Here is a 12,565-nt window from a genome sequence, read left to right as displayed (position 1 = left end):
CTCAGAAGAAAGGCCTGGTGATCTATAGCAAGGAACAAATGAAGCCTCCACCAGAAACTGTAGAGCACATTTCTATTGACACGCTTGGATTCACTAGAAGTCAGAACTGACTAGAGTGCTGCTGAGTTTATTCATAAGATACAAGGAGACCTAGTGATGCAACAGGAATCCTGGTGGTGTGTGGTCAAGCATTTGACTGCTAACCTGAAGACAGGCTGCTCAAACCTTCCAGCTGCTTCACATAAGAAACACGTGGTAATCGGCTTCCTTAAACATTTACTGACTGGAAAACCTTCTGTGAAGTTTTACCTAACCCTATAAAATTGCTATGACTTGAAATCTACGGGGGTTTTGTTGTTGTTAACATCCAATATGATTTTGCTAACAGGGCTGGTGTGTGTTCTCGCAGCCCCAGCTGGCTTTTTGGGCTCCGCACGCTCGAACTTTCGTCCTTTGGAGCAGGCACAGGGTTTGGTGGGGCCGCGCGGGGTGCCTGGTGATGCCTTGCTGAAAAGCCCGTACACTTCTCACAGGGCCCTTGCGTGGCCCTGACAGCAGCACGCTGCAGCCCTTGGGCGAGTCCAGGGTCTGCTGGTCAAAGGTGAGGATCCTGCCTCCGGCCTTGAGTATGTGGCTCTGGGCCAGGCTGCTCACGCAAAGTGAACACCGTCAGCTTGGGCACCTCCTGAACCGACACCTCACCCATTATGGTCCCGACCACCACAACTCTCACGTTTTTCCTACCAGGAAGCTTCATCTCCAGGACCATCTGAGAAATCGGCAGGGGAGGCCAGATGGTGAGGCTCGTGAACAGCCTGGTTGAAGGTGGAGTTGGTGCGCCTGGCCAGCAACCTGTAGAGCTTTACCAACAGCCGGAGGTGATGTTCTGGCTCTTCGGCTCCTTTCGGCGGGCGCTTCGGTCCTTGTTGGGGCGGATATCATCTCCTATGATGGCGTCTCCTGCTCAGCCAGGTCTGGAAAGAAGGAGAGGGTTGTTGGGTTGGGTTTTTTGTTTTTGTTTTTTTGTTTGAATTAAATAAATTTTTCTTTTATATTGGTTTGCTTACAAAGTTCATATACACTGTGTTTCACACTATTCTTCATTCATATTGTGTTTCATACAATCATTCCCATTTGTTTATATAAATTCATTTATATTTTATAAAAATTAATCAACATACAACTATGTCCACTATTACCCCATCTTTCCACAACCCCGTAGGATCTTTCCCACTTCCTTTACTCAGCCCTTCCTCCACCCACCAAATTGTGTGACCCTATAATTTCCCACCTGCCCATCCTCACCCCTTTGTTCCTACCCTCCCACCCCTTGGATCCTCATACACATTTTACTAGTTATCTTGCTATTTCTACAATAATGGCCTTATACAGAATTTGTCCTTATGAGACTAGGTTAGTTTACTCAGTATAAGTCCCTCCCAGGTTATATAGTAATTTTCAAAATCATTGCTCCCCAGTGCTGCCTAGTATTCCATTGTGTGAACGTACCACAATTTCTCAATCCATTTGATTGTGGTTGGACATTTGGGCTGTTTCCCTGTTCTCGCAGTGGTGAATAGTGCTGCTATGGCCATTGATATACAAATCTCTGTTTGTGCCTCAGTTCTCACTTTCTCAGGGTATATTCCAAGCAGTGGAATAGCTTGACCATATGGAATTTCTATGCTCAGCTTTTTGAGAAAACTCTAAACTTCAATGGTAGTTTTTAATTTGTTTTTAAAAACTACCTTTGAGTAGATTCAAACTCATAGCAACCCTATATGGCAAAACTGTTGTCTGAACAGAGTAAGGGAACACTGCACAGCTTAAAATTAAGAAAGGTGTGCACCAGGTTGCATCCTTTTTCCATGCCTATTCAATCTTTATGTGTGTTGTGTTGATTGCATTTGAGTCGAGCATAACCTATAGCGACCCTATGAACAAAAGGCCAGAAGCCCTGCTACAACTACTGACATTTATCAAAGTTTATAGAGTTTCCAGAGGCATGTTATTTAGGAAGTGGACGTCACTCCTGCTTCCAAATTCAATCTGTATGCTGAGCAGTTATTCAAGAAGTTGGACTCTGCGAAGAAGAATGTGGTATCAGGATTGGAAGAAAATTTATCAACCACCTATCTTATGCAGATGACACAACCTTGCCGAAAGTGAGAAGGACTTGAAGACTATAGCCTTCCATATGGATTACATCTCAATATCAAGAAAATAAAACTTCCCACCACTGGACCAATAGGCAACATTATAGTAGAGAAAAGATTGAAATTGTTGATGATTCCATTTTACTTGGGTCTGCAATGTACCAGCAGTCAGGAGATCAGGAGACATATTGCATTGGGAAAATCTGCTGTCCAAATTACTGAGAAGCAGTGATGTCAGTTTAAGGTGCGCTTGTTTTGTACTATGGTCTTTTCAATCACTTGCTATGCATCTGAGAGCTGGACAGTGAGCAGGGACAATAGAATAGTCGATGCCTTTGAGATGTGATACTGGAGAAGAATATCCGGACTGCCAAGAGAACAAACATATGTCTTGGAGAACATGCAGCTAGAGTGCTCCTTGGAGACAAAGATAGAGACAAGCTTCGTCTGACATACTTTGGGCGTATTGTTGTTATGTGCCATTGAGTTGCAAGTAACTCATAGTGACCCTATGTACAATAACTCTGAATCCTGAACTATCCTGAGCCAATCTCATAATCTTGGACACATCTACTTCCATTACCCTGGTCACTGAGTCTTCCTCTCCAGTGCAGTCCTTCTGCCCTTCCAAGCACGATATCCTTCTCCAAGGACTGGTCTCTCCTTGAAACATGCCTAAAAGTATGTGAAACAGAGCTTCAAAATCCTTGCCTCATAGGAATAACTTGGTTTCACCCTCTCTAGGATAAACCTGTTTATTCTCTTGGCAGTCATGATATATACAACACTCTTCTCCAGAACCACAACTCAAAGACATCAATTCTTCTTCCATCCTTAGTCATTGTCCAGCTCTCTGATGCATAGTGAGTAATTGCAGAGACCATGGCCTGGATCAGGCACACCTTAGTTGTTAGAGCATGTTGTTGGGAGAAACTATTCCTTGGAGAGACACATCCTGGTTATAAAGTTGGATGATAGACAGAAGAAAAGAAGAACCTTACCAGATGGACTGACACTGATTGCAGCAATGGGCTCTAGTATGTCAGAAACTATGAGGATGGCACAGGGTAGGACCTGATGATCATAGCATTGCTATGAGCTGTACTCGACTCAATGGTACTTAAACAGTGGCAGTTTTGGGTTTTGATTTCTATGGTTATAAAAGTTAGATGCTTGCTGCTAACCACTGCCCAGTCCTCTGCTCTCTTCACAATCATTGCTTATTTTGAGCCCCCTCCCCCCGTTGCACCCACTTGCAACCACTATGCCAGTCTGCCTAGTTGAGGATCTTCTTTTTTGCTGCCCCTCTACCAACTATGATATCCTTCATGATGTCTTTCCCTGATAACACGTGCAAAGTATGTGAGACAAAATTTTGTCATCTTCACTTTCAGGAAGCATTCCGGCTATACTTCTTCCAAAACCAGTTCTTTCTTCTGGCAGTCCAAGGTCCATTGAATACTTTTTTGCCAAACTAGAAATCAAATGCATCAATTCTTTGTCTTCCTTATCAATATTTAGCTTTCACATGTGTGTGGTGTGACTGAAAATATAACAGCTTGGGTCAGGGATTACTTAGTCCTCAAAGTGATATTTTGCTTTCTGTTACATCCCAGAACATTTGATTGTACTTTTGAGAAACCTATACTTGGACCAAGAGGCAGTTGTCAGAACAGAGCATGGAGACACTACATGGTTCAAATAAGGAAGGGGGTCCGTCAAGGATGTATTTTGTCTCCATACCTTTTCAATCTGTATGCAGAACAGATCATCCGGATGCTGGGCTGTAGGAGGAGGAATGTGGCATCAGGATTGGTGGAAGAGTCATCAACAATCTGCATTATGCATATGACAAAACCCTACTTGCTGAAACTGAGGAGGACCTGAAGCGCTTGCTGCAGAGGGTCAAGGGCTGCAGCCTTCAGTATGGATTGAAGCTCAACATCAAGAAAACAGGTTCGAATCCACCAGACGCTCTGCCGGAGAAGGAGGCGCAATATCCTCCTGTACCAGTCAGATCTGATTTGACGGTACACGTACACAAAATTAAAAAATAAATAAATAAATAAATTTAAAAAAAAAACATCAAGAAAACAAAGATTCTCACCACTGGACCAATTGGCAGCATCATTATAGATGGTGAAGGGATTAAGATTACTAACAGTTTTTGTTTGCTTGCTTCCATAATCAACACTCTTGGTACCAGCAGCCAGGAAATAAAGAGATGAATTACATTGGGAAAGTCAGTTGTCAGGGACCTCTCTAGAGTACTGAAGCACTTGCCACAGAAGGTCAAGGATTGCTGCCTTCAAGTATGGATTAAAGCTCAACATCAAGAAAACAAAAGATTCTCACCATTGAGCCAATTGGCAGCATTATGATAGATGGTGAAGAGATTGAGATTGTTAACAGCTTTAGTTTGCTTGGCTCCACAATCATCATTCTTGGTACCAGTAGCCAGGAAATCAAAAGAAGAATTGCATTGGGAAACTCTGCTGTCAGGGACATCACCAGAGTACTGAAAAGCAATGATGTCACCACAAGATAAAGGTAAACAACCCAATTGAAAAATGGGCACAGATTATGAACAGACACTTCACCAAAGAAGACATTCAGATGGCAAACAAACACTATGAAGAAAATGTTCAAAATCTCTAACTTATCTAAGAGATGCAAATCAAAACAACCGTGAGATATCATCTCACCCCAGTAAGAAATAACAAAATTTAACAGAAGAGCAAACAACAAATGCTGGCAAGGTTATGGAGAAACTGGAATCCTTGTTCACTGTTGGTGGGAGTGCAAAAGGGTGCAACCACTATGGAAGGCTGTATGGCACTTTCTCAAAAAGTTACAATTAGAAATACCATTTGACCCAGCAATTCCATTACTGGGAATTTACCCTAAAGAAACCATAACTGTTACCCAAGCAGATATATGCACACCCATGTTTATCATGGCTTTGTTCATAATAGCAAAGAGTTGGACACAACCTAAGTGCCCATCAACAAACTAATGGACAGAAGCTGTGGTTTATTCACACAATGGAATACTATACTGCACTGAAAAACAAGGAACTCATTAAATATTATACAAAATGGTGACTCTGGAGGACATTATGCTGAATGAAATATCTCAGTCACAAAAGGACAGATACTGCATAGTGCCACTGTTGTAAAATGGGACTGACATTGGAGTTAGAGGGAGACTGAAAAAGACTGGATAAATTATGTATGCTGCACTGGAATGGATGAGGGAAAGAACTTCTTAAAAGAGATATATGATTAAGTATTATTGTCATGACAGGGATCCAGAACGATGGCTGCATAGTGGAGTGGACTTGGGGGGAGGGATTGCATAACAATGAAAGATTTTTTCTTTTACTTTTCAAAGAGAAGAGTGAACTGGGTGGGGAGGGTGGGGAGCGAGAAAAGTACACAGTGAATGAATGGAAAGCCAAAGTCTCTGTAAACTTTAATTAAAATTAATAATAATTTTTTAAAAGTGTAAATATTATGCAAAACATCTTAAAAAAAAAAGAAAGAGAAGCAATGATGTCAGTCTGGAGACTAAGGTGGGCCTGATCCAGGCTATAGTCTTCGCAATTGCTTGTTATGTTTCAGAAAGCTGGACAATGACTAGGGATGATAGAAGGAGAATTGATACCTTTGAGCTGTGGTGTTGGAGAAGAGTATTGAATATACCATGGACTTCTAGAAGATCAAACAGGTTTGAGCTACAGAGAGTGAAACCAGGCTGCTCCTTGGAGGCAAGGATTCTAAGGCTTTGTCTGACATACTTTGGGCAAGTTGCAAGGAGGAACCAGTCTTTGGAAAGGGACGTCATACTTGGAAGGGTGGAGAGACAGCGTCAGAGAACACCCTCGATGAGATAGATTGATTCAGTGACTATGGTATTGAGGTTAGGTATGTCAGAAACAATAAGGTTGGTACAGAATAGAGCAAGTTTCAGGACTATTGTACATAGGGTTGCTATGAGTTGCAAGTGACTCAACAGCACATAACAACAATAATATTGCATTGAAGGTCAAAGGTATCAATTTGAGGACTAAGGTAGGCTTAATTTGGGTCATGGTTTTGGGTTGTTTCTTTTCTTTTTTTTTCAGTCACTTGCTATGCTGCTGAGTGTTGAAGAATGAGTAAGGATAACAGAAGAAGAATTGACGCCTTTGATCTGTGCTGTTGGGGAAGATTTCAGAATATCCCATTGGACTGCCAAAAGAACAGACAGATATGGCTTGGAGACTGCCCAGCCAGAGTGCTCCTAGGAGGCAAAGATGATAAAATTTCACCTCACATACTTCAGGAATGTTGCTAAGAGATGCTATTCCTTCAAGAAGAACATCATTCTTAGAAAAGTATAGGGTTGGCAAAAGAGAGGAAGACACTCAACCAGGTGGATTGACACAGTGACTGTAGCAATGGGCTTGAGTGTGTCTGAGATTGCGAGGTTGGCCCAGGATAGGACAAGGTTAGGACAAGGTTCAGATCTGATTGGGTGGCAACTAACAACACGAATCTTTAAAGTAGTATTTTGCAACCTTGAAAACTGTAGCCCAGAAATCTCTATAGGACAGTTACACGTGGAACTCCACAGCAAGTAGCCCCTAGGTCGTAAAACACCCAGACGATGGAAACTCTGAGCTGATAACTGGATAGTCTCATATAATCTTCACAACAGACAGGTGTGTAAGTACATAAAGATTAGGATTCTAAAGAGCAGATTAGTTAATGACACCCTCAGGTGATATAGCTAGAAAGTGGCAAGTCCAAATCTGTCTGTCTGATTCCAATATCTTGCCCTGGAGTGGACTGTGGTTGTCCCATTGTTTGGGGCCAAGGACTTGAACCAGGTCTGAAAATACCCTGGTAGACACTCTCCCTGGGTCTCAGAGGGCTTTCTCTGTGGTGGGGAGTACTTTCTAGCATTGGATGATCTATAAATTTATATCATTTGTTTGTTGCTGTTATGTGCCATAGGGTCAATTCTCACTCACAGTGACCCTACAGAGACCCTATAGGATGGAGTAAAGCTGTCATTCAAGGTTTCCTACTATAATTCTTTAGAGAACAGATCAACAGATCTTTTATCCTCAGGGTAAGGTTGTTGTTGTTGTGTGCCATGGAGTCGGAACTGACCTATAGCTGACCCACCAAAGGGTTTTCAGAGGCAGTTAATCTAATGGGAGCAGATTTCCCATCCTTCTCCCTCACAGCAGCTAGTGGATTCAAACCTCATGCCTCTGAGATTGCAGCACAGCTTCCTACCACTCAGAAACCAGAGCTCCCTCAGAATATAGTGGTGGGTTTGAACCAATGACTTTTTCATTAGCAGCCACTTGAGTGCTTAACCACTGTGCTTCCAGGCCTCCTACCCTATTGCTAGATGGCAAGAAAGGCATGCCCGACCTCTTAAAGCACAGATTTCAGCTAGAGCCCAAGATTGAGACTGGGTGAGGGCCTCTGGGTCAAGCTCCTGCAACAGTGCAGTAATACCCCACACAGACACCCAGTAATCTCCACCTGCTAAAATGGAATATTCCCTCCCTTATAGGGACACCACAGAGAGTGTTGGCCAGACCTTTGAAAAGCCCATCTCCTTTCTGTAAGACCTAATGGAAGAAAGGCCTCAACAGTGATGAGCTGGAAGATGTTTCACAAATGGCATGGAGGAGGTGGAACCCTGATTTGTACATTTGCTGGAATATTCTACCACGGCTCAATTTCAAGCCACCAAATTTAGAGTTGCACAGTAACACATCATTATATTCCACTGTACTCATTATATGGACTACCAAAAGGACAAACAAATATGTTTTGGAGATGAAGCCAGATTGCTCCTTAGAAGCAAGGCTGTGCACACCCATGTTTATTGTGGCTTTGTTCACCATAGCAAATAGTTGGAAATAACCTAAGTGCCCATCAACAAACGAATGGATATTCACAAATGGAATACTACGCTTCATTGAAACACAAGGAACTCATGAAATATTATTCAAAATGGGTGACCCTGGAGGACGTTATGCTGAGTGAAGTATCTCAGTTACAAAAGGACAAATACTGCATAGTGCCACTGTTGTAAAACGGGACTGACATAGGGGTTTTGGGGGAGACTGAGAAAGATGGGATAAATTATGTATACTGTATGGAAATACTGTATGAGAGAGAGAACTGTTTAAAAGGGATATATGATTAGGTATTATTGTCATGACAGGAGTCTAAAACGATGGCTGCATAGTGAAGTGGACTTGGGCGGAAGGATTGTATAACAATGAAAGAATTTTTTCTTTTACTTTTCAAAGAGAAGAATGAACTGGAGGAGGGGAGGGGTGAGCAGGGAGAAAACAATGACTGAATGGAAATCCAAAATCTCTAAATTTTCATTAAAATTAATAATAAAAAAAGCACAGATGGTGAAGCTTTGACTCACATACTTTGGGCATGTTGCGAGGAGAGGCTGTTTCTTGGAGAGGGAAATCATGCTTGGCAAGGTGGAGAGAGACAAAGGAGAAGGAGATCCTCAACCAGGTGGATTGACACAGTGACTGCAACAATGGCTCACGTGTGTCAGAGATTGTGAGGTTGTAACAAGATAGGACAGGGGTCACTGTGAGTTGTACTTGACCTAACAGCACTTAATATCATGATAGAGAAGAGATTGAGATGGCTAAAAATATCAGCTTGCTTGGTTTCACAATATTTTTTGCACCAGCAGTCAGGAAATGAAATGATTAATCGGAAAAAATCTGCTGTCAGGGACCTTTCTTTTTTTTTCTTTTTACTGAAGAGCAATGATGTAAATCTAGAGACTAACATGTACCTAATCCAAGCCATGGTCTTTGCAATCACTTGCTATGCATCAGAGAGCTAGATAATGACTATGGACATTAGAAGAAAATGGATGCCTTTGAGCTGTGGTGCTGGAGAAGAGTATTGAACATACTATGGACTGCTAAGAGACCAAACAGGTCTGTCCTGGAGAAGGTGAAACAAAGCTGCTCCTTGGAGGCAAGGGTTTTGACACTTTGTCTCACATACTTTGGGCACGTTGCCAGGAGAGACAAATTCTTGGAGAAGGACACCATGCTTGGAAGGGTGGAGGGACAGCGCAGGAGAGGAAGATCCCAGAGGAGACGGATTGACTCAGCAACTGGGATCATGGGAGTAGGTGTGTCAGAGACAGTAAAACTGGCTCAAGATAGGCAGGGCACATAGGATCGCTATGAGTCACAAGGGACTTGACAGCACATAACAACAACATTATAGGAGGAGCTCTGGTGGTAAGGAGTGGTGCTGTCAACCCAAATCCACCAGCTGCCCTAAGGAAAAAGAATGGGCACTCTCCTCTTTTGCAATTAACTGCCTCTGGAAACCAGCTGATGATACAGCAGCACTATCACAACAACAGCAATGTACACATTATACATTACTATTGCATTAATTCTGACTCATAGGAATCCCATAAAACAGAGCTGAACTGCTCCAATAGATTTCCAAGGCTTTATGGAAGGGAGCTTTGATGGCCTAGTGGTAAGAAGTAACGCTGCAATCCTAAAGGCACAAGGTTTGAATCCTCCAGCTGCTCTGCAGGAAAATGATGGACAATCTTCTCCTGTGTGATTGTCTCTGAAAACCAGCTGAGGGGTCTGTTATGGGTCAGGTCCAACTTGATGGCCCACAACGACAACAGTCTTTGTGGAAGCAAACTATCATATCTTTCAGGTCACAGAGCTCCTTGCCGGTTTGAACCACTGATCTGTTAGTAGCCAAACACTTAACCATTGTGCCACTAGGACTCCTTAATAGATCTAATAAAAATCAAACTGCTGTTGCTGTCAAGTCAGCCTCAAGTCATGGCGGCCTGGTCTGTTGAGTAGAACTGCTCTCCACAGAGTGTTCAGTGGCTGTTTCTCAGTAGAACACTCAGGGACTCTACCAGATACAATTGCTAATAATAAGTAATAAATAGAAAAATAAAGGTAACAAATGAGGCAAATTAGAGACTGGAGTAATTCTTTTTTTTTTTATTTTTTATTTTTGTGTGCGTGTACCGTCAAATCAGATCTGACTGGTACAGGAGGAGATTGCCCCTCCTTCCCCGGCAGAGCATCTGGTGGATTCTGGGATTGTAGTTGCAGCTTCTTGCCACTAGGCCACCAGAGCTCCCCTAGAGAATGGAGTAATTCTTACACCTACCTATGTTTAATGTAATGTATTGGGCATGTTGTCAAGAGAGTCTAGTCCTTGGAAAAGCGCATCATGCTTGGAAAAGAGGACCCTCAATGAGGCGGCTCCACACAGTGACTGTGACAACAGGCTTGAGCAGAGGACCTTGTGAGGATGGCGCAGGATCGGACAGTTTCGATCTGTTGTACATACAGAATCGCTGTGAGTCAGAGTTGACTCGATGACATCTAACAACAAAAAATTTATTTAAAGTCTGTGGTGCGTTGTGTAGCCAAGCCAAAGATGGCGCTCCGTGGGAAAAACATGAGCTATTTCCTTCCATGAGGTTTTCTGCTTCTGAAAATTCACTGGAGAGTCCAACTATGAGTTGGTTTCAATTTCTCTGCAATGACTTTGGATTGCATCAGCCCAGCACAGCATTGTGGTTATTATATACTGTTGCGTTGAAACCAATTCATGGAGTTTTCAGAGGCAGTAAATAGAAGGATATTGCCCATCTTTCTCTCACGGAACATCTGTAGGGCTATTTGAACCACTTACCTTTAGTTGGTAGCGCAAGTCCTTAGCACTAAGCCACCAGAGCTCCCCAGCAAGGCCCTGAGTGGGAGGGTCCTTGAGATCTGGGCTCTCAGCTCCTTGCGCTTCCTCCAGGCTAATCGTCCAATATCCAGGACCCCAGTCTCTCTAGCCTAGGTTTCCCTCTAGTGGACAAAATAGTAATTTCTAGGTTTTTCTTGTCCACCTGTGCTCGCTCAGCGCAGAGGTGAATGGGGTTTGCCCTCTTCAGCAAGATTTTCTTAAGGAAGAAGATACATAAAGTTTCATACTTGTTTTCAGACATCAGGTACTTGGTAATCATCTATCTGAGAGGAGATTCCAGGAGGATCCTCTGGAAGCCCTAGCTCGTGTGTTTAGAGACATCCCATCTTTGTCCATTATGTGGCAGTTCAGGCTTATTCCATAAATGCTCTGGGTATGAGGTACCTCTTCCCAATCAGATTCGTTACTTAGAACAAATTGAAAGACAGAGTTAATGTTAGAATTGAGGTCATGCACAACTCCTAGCCCACCGGGGAAAAAACTGAAGGAGATCATTCCTAGGTGCTGGGTACATACGCGAAAATGGAGGCTAGTAGAGGCCCTTGTAGTAACTCTCTTTCTCTCTTTTTTTTTTTTGTTGTTGCATATTTTAATGAAATCAAGTGGATGAAATACGTAGAATCAGAAAAATATCCTAACTTTAATAACTCCTTTTAATTCTCTTAAAGTGGCCATCTCTGTCAGCACATGCAATTCATTTGCTGCATGTATATATATACACACACATGTTGTTTTTGTATACCATAGAGTTGGAACTAACCCATAGCTGAACATCATTGGGTTTTCAGAGGCAGCAAAAATATGGAACGCTTCACGAATTTGTGTGTCATCCTTGCGCAGGGGCCATGCTAATCTTCTCTGTATCGTTCCAATTTTAGTATATGTGCTGCCGAAGCGAGCACAGTAACTCTCTTTCTTATGTTACACCTGGACTCTCTCCTTCCGTAGTGATCCTTTCAGAACACAGACATGATGATGCCATCCCTCTGCTCATAAACTTTTTCTACTTCTCCATGACTTCAGATTAGATTTAAGCTACTTGGCCAGACATTAAAAGTCTTAGTTTAGTAACTCAGTCTCACAAGGACAAATACTGTATAAGACATTATTGTAGAAATAGAAAACTAACTAGTAAAACATGTATGAGGAGCCAAGGAGGGTAGGCAGGAGCAGAGGGGAAATCACAAAGTTGCACAATTTTGTGGATGGAAGGAGGACAGGATAAAGGAAATGGGAAAGCTCTGGTGAGGGGTCTGGAAAGACAGGGTAATGGTGGGCATAGTTTAGTGTTGATTGATTTTATAAAATATAATGAATGGACATGGTTGTATGTAATGCAATGTGAATGGAGGATAGTGTGAAGTACAATTTGTAAGAACTTTTTAAGCAAACCAATATAAAATAATTTTTTTAAATCTTCATTTAGATTTGTCATGGACTGAATGATGCCCTTCCTCTCCCTCTGTTGTTGTTGTTATGTGCCTTCGAGTCGCTTGCTACTCATAGCGACCCTATGTACAATAGCCCTAAACTCTGCTCTGTCCTGTGCCAATCACACTGTCTCTGACACTCCCATCCTGATTACCCCAGTCACTGAATCAA

At 42.5% G+C, this 12,565-nt stretch overlaps 1 pseudogene; it reads right to left on the bottom strand.

Annotated features, from left to right (window-relative positions):
- Window positions 1-326: 326 nt before the first annotated feature.
- The window catches only part of LOC102862119, a 38,985-nt pseudogene continuing 26,746 nt past the window's right edge, over window positions 327-12,565 (bottom strand).

The sequence above is a fragment of the Elephantulus edwardii genome, unplaced genomic scaffold, assembly GCF_000299155.1.
Source record: "Elephantulus edwardii isolate Elephantulus edwardi_28Jun2011 unplaced genomic scaffold, EleEdw1.0 scaffold00049, whole genome shotgun sequence".
In the NCBI taxonomy this organism is placed as follows: Eukaryota; Metazoa; Chordata; class Mammalia; order Macroscelidea; family Macroscelididae; genus Elephantulus; species Elephantulus edwardii.
The sequence above is the reverse complement of the archived record's forward strand: the minus strand, read 5'-3'. Positions and strand labels throughout refer to the sequence as shown.